The 10,249-nt window shown below is 36.4% G+C and overlaps 1 pseudogene; it reads left to right on the forward strand.

Annotated features, from left to right (window-relative positions):
• Nucleotides 1–3,145: 3,145 nt before the first annotated feature.
• LOC107497971 lies at nt 3,146–5,159 on the forward strand (annotated as a pseudogene).
• Nucleotides 5,160–10,249: the final 5,090 nt, after the last annotated feature.

The raw sequence follows: 10,249 nt of genomic DNA on the forward strand, positions 1-10,249 counted from the left end.
CCTTAGTATCCAGAGAAAATTAATATTTTTGCCCACATCTACAATTAGCTAACACTTTGTCATGTAAAATCTTATATATTTTTTATATTCAGTATATAAATGTAGATTTTTAAAAAAAAATAACTGCTGGAGTATGGAGTCTAGAGAGATCTCTGGTACTCCCTGCATGGATTTAGGTTGTCTGCAAGAAAATTTCATTTTACTATATTACTTTGTACATGAAAGTTTTCCATCTATTTTGAATTCTTCCATATGCTAGGGCATTGACTTTATCATTTCTTCATGAAATAAGTTGTGGCAGTTTATCCTTTCCTTCCACATTTTTCATATATATGTGCTTTTTTTTTTCTATCAAGGATCTAATTCTGAATTCTGTATTTGCCTGATATATTTATCTGTTTTTATACTAACACCATATTGAATGGTAGATATATTATAATATGTTCTGATATCTGGTAAACAAGTTTCATCTCAATTTCTTCATAATTTTATTATCTTTGATAAGATAATTGTTATTCACTGGGAACATTAATCATCTTATGTATTTTCGAATGAATCATGAATTGTTCATTGGAACTTCATGAAACTTACGTATAAGTATGGGAATATGATACTTTTAAGATATTAGATTTTCCCATTCAAGAACATACTTTTTTGTTTATTCAAATTCATTTTGTCTTTCAGCCAACATAGTTTTTCTATGTACATATTTTTACTTTCTTGTGAAATATATTTCTGTAACCTCTAGTATTTTAGTTTCTTTGGTTCTTCTTTGGTCTTCTTTTTGACTTCTGCGGATTTATTGCTAGAGACTACAAAAGCTATTAACTTTGGGTATTTAGCTTGTATCTGTTCATGTTATGTAATTCTCTTCAGAATTTCTAGAGAATTTTTGATTATCTAAGTATGCTATAATATTACAAAGAAAAGGAAAGAGAACTATCCCTTCTTTTCAAATATTTGTCATTTATTTTATATTTTGTTATCTGCATTTCTTAAAGTCTCAAAGGCAATGATATTTAGTAACATCAAAGTAGGAAGTATAGTATATTTCTTAATTTTAATTAAAATTATTTTAGCGTTCATTATTTTAGATATTTGCCTTCAATTTTTGATAGAGTATTATATTTAAGTAATTCTCTTTGATTTCATTTATTGCATGTTTATTAGCAATGGTGTAAGATGTAATAAATGTATTTCAGCATCTCTTGATATGTTGTTTTTCTCTATTAATTTATTGATGCAATTGATTATATAGATTTCTTGATATTGAACCATATTTGCGTTCTTTATAATAAACCTTGTTTTGCTCAGTGTATTATTTTTGTCATATACTGTAAGATTCCACTTAAACGTTGCTTAGATTCACTTAGAATTTTTATGACTTTGTTAATAAATGAGATTGATCTATAGTATTGTGTTTGTTTTTCCTTTCCAGTTTTGTTTTTAATGCCAGTTTTGTAAGTCATATGTGAAGTTTTCTACTTGCATAATATAAATAATTTTGGGATATTTTGTTCTTTAAAGATTGGGTAGAATTCAACTCTAAAACCATCTATCTTAGTCTTCTCTAACTTTAACCACCTTTCTAATTTTTACGATGAAAATTAGTTTATTCAAATTCTCAGCTTGCTCTAACTTCAGTTTTGATATTCAGACGATATGTTGATGGTCAACTATGCAATTTCTCCAGGTTTTCATTTTTTAAATAAGATGTATATACTTTTTGCTAATGGTTTTTTTTTAATCTCCTTTCTCATTTCTCTTCTATATTTGCTCTCTACTTTTTCATTATAAAAACTGCAAAAATTTTATCTTTTTTATTAGATAAATAATCTAATAAATATCTATTTTTTCTTTTCTTTCTAAATACAGACATTTTAAATCATGTTCCTGATACACTACTTTCTTTGCATTCTATGTTTTCTTTAACAAAGTATTCTATTCATTGATTTCCTAAATAAAGAATAATTTTGTATTTATTGTTTGATCTAAGATGTTTTTAATTTCATAGGATTTAGTATAGTTAACTTTTATTACTTATTTTCAAAATTTCTATTATGTTATGAAAGAAAGTATGTTCAAACTACTTTTAAAAGTTTATTAGTTTAATTACAGTCAAGTATGTTTTTCTTTTCCATTATTAATTGTAATTTTTATCTTTAATTATGATGATATACTAATTTCAGAGATATAAAAATGTAAAAAGAATGTGTATTAGAACCAATTTTTTCATTACTCTCTGTGGATTATTTAGATAGTTTTTCTTTGAGAAGCATAGTGGCATGAGTGATCGCCCCTGATCTCTCTCTTTGAAACTAAATTGTTTTTCTTTAGTCCTGTTTTTACCAATTTGATCATGTTTACTCTTCATTTTCTTTTTACCCTTGAAAACTTAAAGAGGTTAATCTCTTTTGAAATATTTTTAATAGCTACAACACAGGATAGTTTTCTAGTTAGCTTTAAATTCTTTCCTATCTACTTCATAACATAGAATATTTTCTCTTTTGTTCCTTTCATTCATCTCTCATCTTCTATCATTTTAGTGAGAAATTTGAAGAGCTTTTTTCCTGTTTGTTTTTCTCTCATTTCAATTTCTATGTTTTACTGGGATAATTCTGAACATAGTAGAATTGACCTTGATGTATGTCTCCTTCAATTCAAAAGCTTTTCTTAAACTCATATTATACATTTCCAGAAAATATATACTCAAATATATGAAGTACATGTACCTTCATTTCTCACCGCTTTTTCCTCTTCTCAGGATTTGCCCCCATCTCAAGATCCTTGCTTTGGAGCCTCATTTACTGTTTGGCTGAAGTAAACTATTGGTCCTTAGATGGGCACTTGGCAGTATACTCTCGAAGTTCCTGTATATTCTCTGAAAATATATATTTTTAAGCCGGTCAAGTGATAATATCTTGGTCGAGTATAGGATTCTGAAGTGATCTCACTGGTCCTTTGATGATATCCCACTACCTTCTAAACATTCCAAACGAGGATTGCTATTTGAGGGAGGGGGAATTTGCTTTTTCTAGCAGAACCCCATCTAAAAATATCTACATATTCATATAAATTAAAACATGAATATGTAGCCACCACCCCCAGCCCCTTTCAGAACCCCCAATGTCAGAACGTTCCGAAGATGACGTCGGAGCCTTCTCGAATCCAGTGTCCCTTGGCTACCGCTGCCAGAGGAACAAGGAAAAAGCAAGTAGGAAGAGCAACGGCTACATGGATCGCAAAACGCCCAGTCCGGAGGCGTTTCTGGGCAGACCTTGGTCCTCCTGGATCGACGCTGCCCAATTATGTTGCTCTGACGATGTAGATTTAGAAGAGGATGGAAAAGAGCGTGGACAAAGCAGGGAGGTTACGAGGCTTAGTAAAGAAGATATGCACGTATTTGGCCACTATCCAGCCCGTGATGACTTCTATCTCGTAGTGTGCAGTGCCTGTGATCAGGTCGTCAAGCCACAGGTTTTCCAGTCGCACTGCGAGAGAAGACACGGTTCGATGTGCAGGCTTCCTGCGTCCAGGGCGTCTCTAGCACAGGACCAAACGAAAGCCTGTGTCGGTGGCCAGAACTCTGCCAGCAGCACCTCAAAGCCTTTCGAAACACCTAAACGCAATCTACTTACCTCCGGCAGCAAACAGCACGCAGTGTTTCCTGTGAAAAGATCAAGGGACAAACCACGCATTCTGGCTCCTGTGGTCAGTTTAGAGGAAATTCCTAACCTAGTGAAGGCACGTGGTGCCAAAGTCAAAATGACCTCTACAACCACCGCTGAGGTCACCTCCCGCTCCACCTCGGCGTCCGCCGCTGCCTCCACTCCATTTTTAATTAAGCAGGCCTTGATGCCCCAGTCAGTGCCACCTCCCCCTGAGAAGATCTCAAATGGCAGGGGAACTTTGTCTGCCACAATAGACAAGAAACCCAAAAATGGCACCACCAACGACAAGCCTCACAAGAGACTTTCAGAGGCAGAATTTGAGGCAAATAAACCCCATGGAGTATTGGATCCTGAGACAAAGAAATCTTGCACAAGGTCCCCAATCTGCAAGACACATTCATTAGGTCATCAGAGGGCTGTCTCGGGCCAGAAAAAGCATTTCGACCTGCTTCTTGTGCAACGCAAAGCCAAGTCCCGGGGGAAAGAAGTTAAAGAGCGTCTCCTGACTTCGGCTAGGGAAGTTTTTCCAAAGCAGTCAGGCCCGGCCCAGGGCTCTCTGCCAGGGTCCTCGGGGAGCTCTGGGCCAGAACCTGAAGTCGCATCCCCTGCAAACTTCAGGCCACCTAACTCAGCGCCCCCTAGACCGTCATCCACAAACAGCATAAAGAGATGCACATCTTCAAATCACAGTGGCTGCGCTCCGGAGCCCCCTCTGCCCCCTGTTAGAGGTGACCTCGCCAGCCGACAGTTGAACCATGAAGGGGAGATGGACTGAGCCACTGAATCTGCGAACTTAAGACCGTTAGTTCTCCCCCTAGCACCCCAGACGACCTGCGCTTTGCTCATTTGGGAGTCTCCTCAAGGAACGAGGGTACTATGTGTCTGATAGAAGATGAGATCGTTTCTGATCTGCATTAAACTCCATACTAGAAAAAACACTCGAATTCACAGATATGCAAGAAGATCCCTCCTGCCGCAGATAGTCGCACGCCCCAAGTCCTTGCCTGGAGCCCATGTCACCACCCCTGTTCCGTCGCCCGTGTTACAGCTTTTCAGCAACCCCAGCGCTGTGTATCCTCCTTCAGCTTGACCCGCACTTCTTCTTTCATAATGACATCAGCCATGCTCGCAAACACAGCTTTCGTGACATCGCCAGATCCAAGCGCCCTCATGTCACACATCACAGCCTTCCCTCCTGTGCCTGCAACCCTCGGCCTCATGGGCTCAACCGGCAAGGCCCGGTCCGCCGTGTCCCCGACACCAGCCGTCATCCCTTCCCCATTTCACAAGGCATCCAAGACCAAAACCAGCAAATCCTTAAAAGTCAAAGACCTGTCAGCCTGGAGCAAGGAGTCTCCAAGTAACAAAAAAAGGAAATCGCGATCTTTGACTTCCTCCTCCCTCTCCTCATTCTCCTTGCGGACGCCTCTCTCCTCCCCATCATCAGGCCCCTCAGAAAGAATTGCTTCTGGAAGCCAGTTCAGCTAGAATTCCATTTCCTGGGCCCTGACTCTGGCTCTGGCCTTTCTTTCTTTCTTTCTTTCTTCTTCTTCTTTTTTTTAATCACTAATTTTTAGCTTTGGAGAAAAAGAAAAAAAAAGAATGCGAATTTGAGATGTACAGAAAACAAAACAAAAAAATAAAATAATAAAAATGAATATTTACATGTATTTGTGAAATATGTGCATTTAAACATTTACATAGATAGAATTAAATACACATAAATATTTTTTACATATATAAGGGTCCTGATAGAACAAATTATCCCCCCATAATAGCAAATTGCTTTTGGAATGTTTGTTTTTTAACCATGAAAGCTAGATATAGATATATAGATAAAGATATATTGGTATATAGATATAGTGACATATATACACCAAAATTTACCACTAATTCATCAGAAACTGAACTTTGTTTCAATTTATATACTAAAATTTTTAATTCAAAAGTTAGAGTTTTCAACTTAGACATCTTTTCAGTGCTTTTTAGACCTCGGGTGCTCTTTCTTTATTTGTAACTCTGTTCTTGCTCTATAGCTCTTACAGAAGTTCAATTTCATTAAGTGTTACTCATAATTCTTCAACCTAGTCCCCCTCTCAACCAAGCTATTTTGGATCCTAACAAAAGAATACTAAGAGAATTTGTCATTAACTGACCTGCACTACAAGAAATGCTAAAAGCAGTTCTTCAGGATGATGAGAAATTCTACCGGTTACATAGAAAAAGATGAAAAGCATCAGAAGTGGTAAATATCAAATACAAAAGCAAAAGGTTATTTTCCCCTGCTTTTCATCTCTTATAATATCTTTATATCATATAAATGTTTAAAGCTAAAATTACAATATCACCCTTATAGTTTATAAGATATGCAGATGTAATACATACAACTATAACACAAAAGATGAGCAAAACACAGATGTACATAATTGTCAGTTTTACATATTTTACATAAATGGTCTATTAGAAACCATAAATAAACTTTGAAAAGGTAATATTATCCACTGTTATCACTGGTGCAACCATTAAAAGGGGGCAGGCTGTGAAGACTGATAGCTTCTCTGCTGAGGTCAAAGGGGCTCAGTCAGTTTGGAGGGGTGACCAGTGATCAACACTCACGGCAATGCCAATGGTAGTGATGATCTCGGAAGTGGATAGGCGAAGAAAGCCATCATCTCTATTAGCCTGAGTTGGTGGTTGTGGTTGTGGCAAGCGTATTCCTAGCTGAGACTGTGCAGATAAGCATCAGAGACTGGAGAATAACCCAGGGACATACTCACAAGTTCCCTTGAAGCCGCATGTATGTATACATGCACCTAGGAAATATGAAAGAGTCCAGAAAAAACTAAAAGCCAGAGAACACTTGAAAATGGCCTCAACTTTGAATTTTTCTCCTTCTCACACACAGATCTACAGGCAGAGAATGAAAACCTTACTACTGGTTGAACATAACTTCTGTATTAAAATTGGATATTCCCCAACCTATGCATAAACAAAGGCAACCCGTAGGAAAATAGACTTGAAAACAAAAACAAGAACAAAAAATACATTAAAAAATACTAAACAGAGACGTTAGTGTTCACACACTACAGTAGCAACAGATTTTGCAGATTTAGGCTAGGAAAGTTTTTAAAAGAAAACAAAAAGCAATAGCAATTGTCAGAGGGAGAAATGAGAATCCAGAGAAATTAAAATATATTATCCAAATGTCAAGTTTTTAACCAAAAATTACAAGGCAAGAAACAGAAAAGCGTAATTCATTCTGTGGTGGGGAGGGAGCAGTCAACAGAGTGATTCTGATTGACACCGGATGCTCCTTATAACAAGATTTCAAAATAGCTATTATAGATAAGTTCAAAGAAGTAAAGAAATGTTACATTTTAAAAGTTAGGGGCAAGCAGGACAACAATAAATTAATAGGTATAAATGCACAAAAAGACATTGAAATTACAAAAAGTTATTTAAAAATTGAAGAAAACTTAACTCTGAAACCTATGAGATGGTATAGCAACACACATGAAATGGGAGTCAAAGCAAAAGGCTACATTTTGTATGATTCTATTTATATAATATTTTAGAAAAAGAAAATATGGATCAACATTAAATGAGCAAATCAAATAAATGAAGAGAAGACAAATGTTTTTCTCGCTTTTATACGAACAGCTTAGCAGGGATCAGGCAGTATATTTAATATGACTTTAGTGAAATATATAGGAACACTAGAAGGAAAAATACAGTGAAGAAAATAATAAGTAAGCCCATGCCTCAGGTTTATTCTAGACCAGCTCTTTGCTTTATCTATGGCCTGCCCACACTGGTAGCATCTCAGTAACTTACAGTCTAAGCAAAGTAACCCTTATCCTACAAGGAAGAGAAGTTTTTGTTTGTTTGTTTGTTTGTTGTTTGTTGTGTATATGTATGTAAGGCTAGATCCTCTTACCTTTTCTGCCATCTAATTGCAATCTTCCCTAGGTAAACCTTTGCCCCATCCACAAGAATGTGGTCTATCTCCACGTTCCATAAGACAGATGCACAATGATTTGATGCCTCTACATTTCCAAAAGTCTTGGGTTTTTCACTATCAGATAACACCATCTGTAAGACATCAACATTCCAGCACATACTATGCCACCCATGCTTAATCATTTATGCTTCATCATCATAAATGGTTCAATTAATTCATCATCATCACGAGTTCCATTTCCAACCAAAGTTGCCAGGTTGTATAAGGGTTAAATGAAACATTAGGGACAATATTTGTGAAGATTTCATCATCATGCCTGGCACAGAAATGTGTGGAGTAAATGCTATATCTCTCCCATTTTTTTTCCTGATATAATGATAAGATTTATCAATAGGTCATGAACCGTTTTAATCAGTGAAATAACTAGATCGAATTTATGTTTTAAAAGATTACTCGAGTAGAAGTATGGACAGAAAGACTAATGCCTAGGAGACCATCCATTTAAGGCAAAAGAGGAAGAATGGTAGAATAGGATGAAGCTGTTGACATGGAGGTCAAAATGTAAGTTACACATATATTGTAATTTTTTAAATGATTATTTAGATAATGAAGAAGTAGTGAAGGTCTTTAAGAGAGGAGGAAATGATCAAAACTGTATTTTAGGGCCTGTATCTAGCTTAATATAAGGAAGATACCAAAGGATTGGAACTAGAACAGGGAGACGTTAGAATTTAATTGCTCAGGTGATAAATGCTTGAAGCCTGCCTTATGATGATGCAATTAATAGTGATAATAATGGTCTTTGGAATGGTTAATGTTGAATGCTTGCTCTGTGCCACAATGCTGGCACCACTCCAAAAATTCATCTAATCTTCAGACCAGTACTGCATTATCTTGGTACTGTTATTACCCTCATTTAGCCAAAGTTAGTAATTTGTTTAAGTTGACAAAAAACAGAGTAGCCAGGCTGGATTCAAATCCAGGCTACCTTTGAACCCTTTGCTGCACTAGTGTTCTCTGCTAGTGAAACATAAAGAGAGAATGACCGCCTGGGTGCCAGTGGTCAAAGACCAGTGACATATGACCCAGAGACTTCTAGGCTGCAGGGAGAGTTAGAAATAAGCCCTCAGGACTTTGTTTCTTATAATTATAATTCATTCTCTTTCTCTTAGCTTGCACTTATACTTCTGGCAGTGTGGACTCTAAATTTTCTCCCTACTGTAACAGTACTTACTGCAAAAAAATATGTCATATTTCTTTTAAAATAATCTGATTTAGTTAAATCTGGCTGAGTCCCTGCACTTGCCGGGGTTTATGAGAACTTCAGTGTCAGCCATTATTGGAACTGCCCTTTCTCCACTGCATCACACAAGACCCAGAAAAATGAAGAAGGAACATGTTTCTCAGTCCACAATAGACTCCTTTGGCCAGTCTTTGTCACTACCATCCGTAAGGCACTATTTTGACACTCATAGCCAGCACTGAAATTGGGGACAACAAAGGCACACAGAGCAGATGTATGTAAGTAGGACATTCTTACATGTGTCTATGCCACTGTGTGTGTTACATGCCTTCGAATCAACTCTGACTCCTGGCAACCCTAAAAATGAGTGATGTCCACAGTGTCCTGACTTCAACAGCCATACTCAGCTCCTGTAGACTCATGCCCATGGCTTCTTTTTTTCTTCTTCTGGCTTTATTGAAATATAATAGACAGTTGCTCATATTTACGCTGTATAATTCAATGAGTTTTTTCAATTATAGTTGGCATACCATAATATATTAGTTTCAGTTGTACAGTATAGTGATTACAAAGTGATCACCCCACTAAATCTAGTACTCCTCTTTCTCCTTACAGATTTATTACAACATTGTTAGCAATTTTCCTTATGCTACACTTTATATCTCCATGCCTATTTTGTAACTATTCATTTGTACTTCTTAATCCCTTTGCCTTTTTTGGCTATCCCTCAACCTCCTCCAATCTAGTAGCCCTCAAAATATTTTCTGTATCTATGAGTTTATTTCCGTTTCTGTTTTTGCTTATTTTGTTATTTAGATTCCACCTGTACATGAAATCATGTGATATTTGTCTTTCTCTATCTGACTTATTTCATTCAGTTTAATACTCTCTAGGACCATCAAGGCAATATCTTTTTCCATTCCCTTCCTTTTAGCCTCTGTGTGTCTTTTAATCTGAAGTGAGTCTCTTATAGACAGTATATATAGGGATCTTGTTTTCTTAGCCATTCAACCATTCTATTTTTTGATTGGAGCGCTTAATTCTTTTCCATTTGAGGTACTTATTGATAAGAATGTAGTTATTACTATTCTTTATTCATGTTTTTGATTCGAAGTCCCTCCAGCATTTCCTGTAATACTGGGTTGGTGTCGATGAATTCTTTTAGCTTATTTTTGTCTGGGAAGCTCTTTATCTGTCCTTCGACTCTTTTGTTCCAAGCCCTTCCGTCCTGCATAGTGGTTTTTGTTTATTTATTTGTTTGTTTGTTTGTTTGTTTGTTTTTGCCATTTTTATGGATGCTCCCTTGTAGGTAACTAACTGCTTTTCTCTTGCTACTTGTAAGATTCTCTCTTTGTATCTAACCTTTTGCATGGG

The sequence above is a fragment of the Rousettus aegyptiacus genome, unplaced genomic scaffold (assembly GCF_014176215.1).
Source record: "Rousettus aegyptiacus isolate mRouAeg1 unplaced genomic scaffold, mRouAeg1.p scaffold_m13_p_15, whole genome shotgun sequence".
Taxonomy (NCBI): Eukaryota; Metazoa; Chordata; class Mammalia; order Chiroptera; family Pteropodidae; genus Rousettus; species Rousettus aegyptiacus.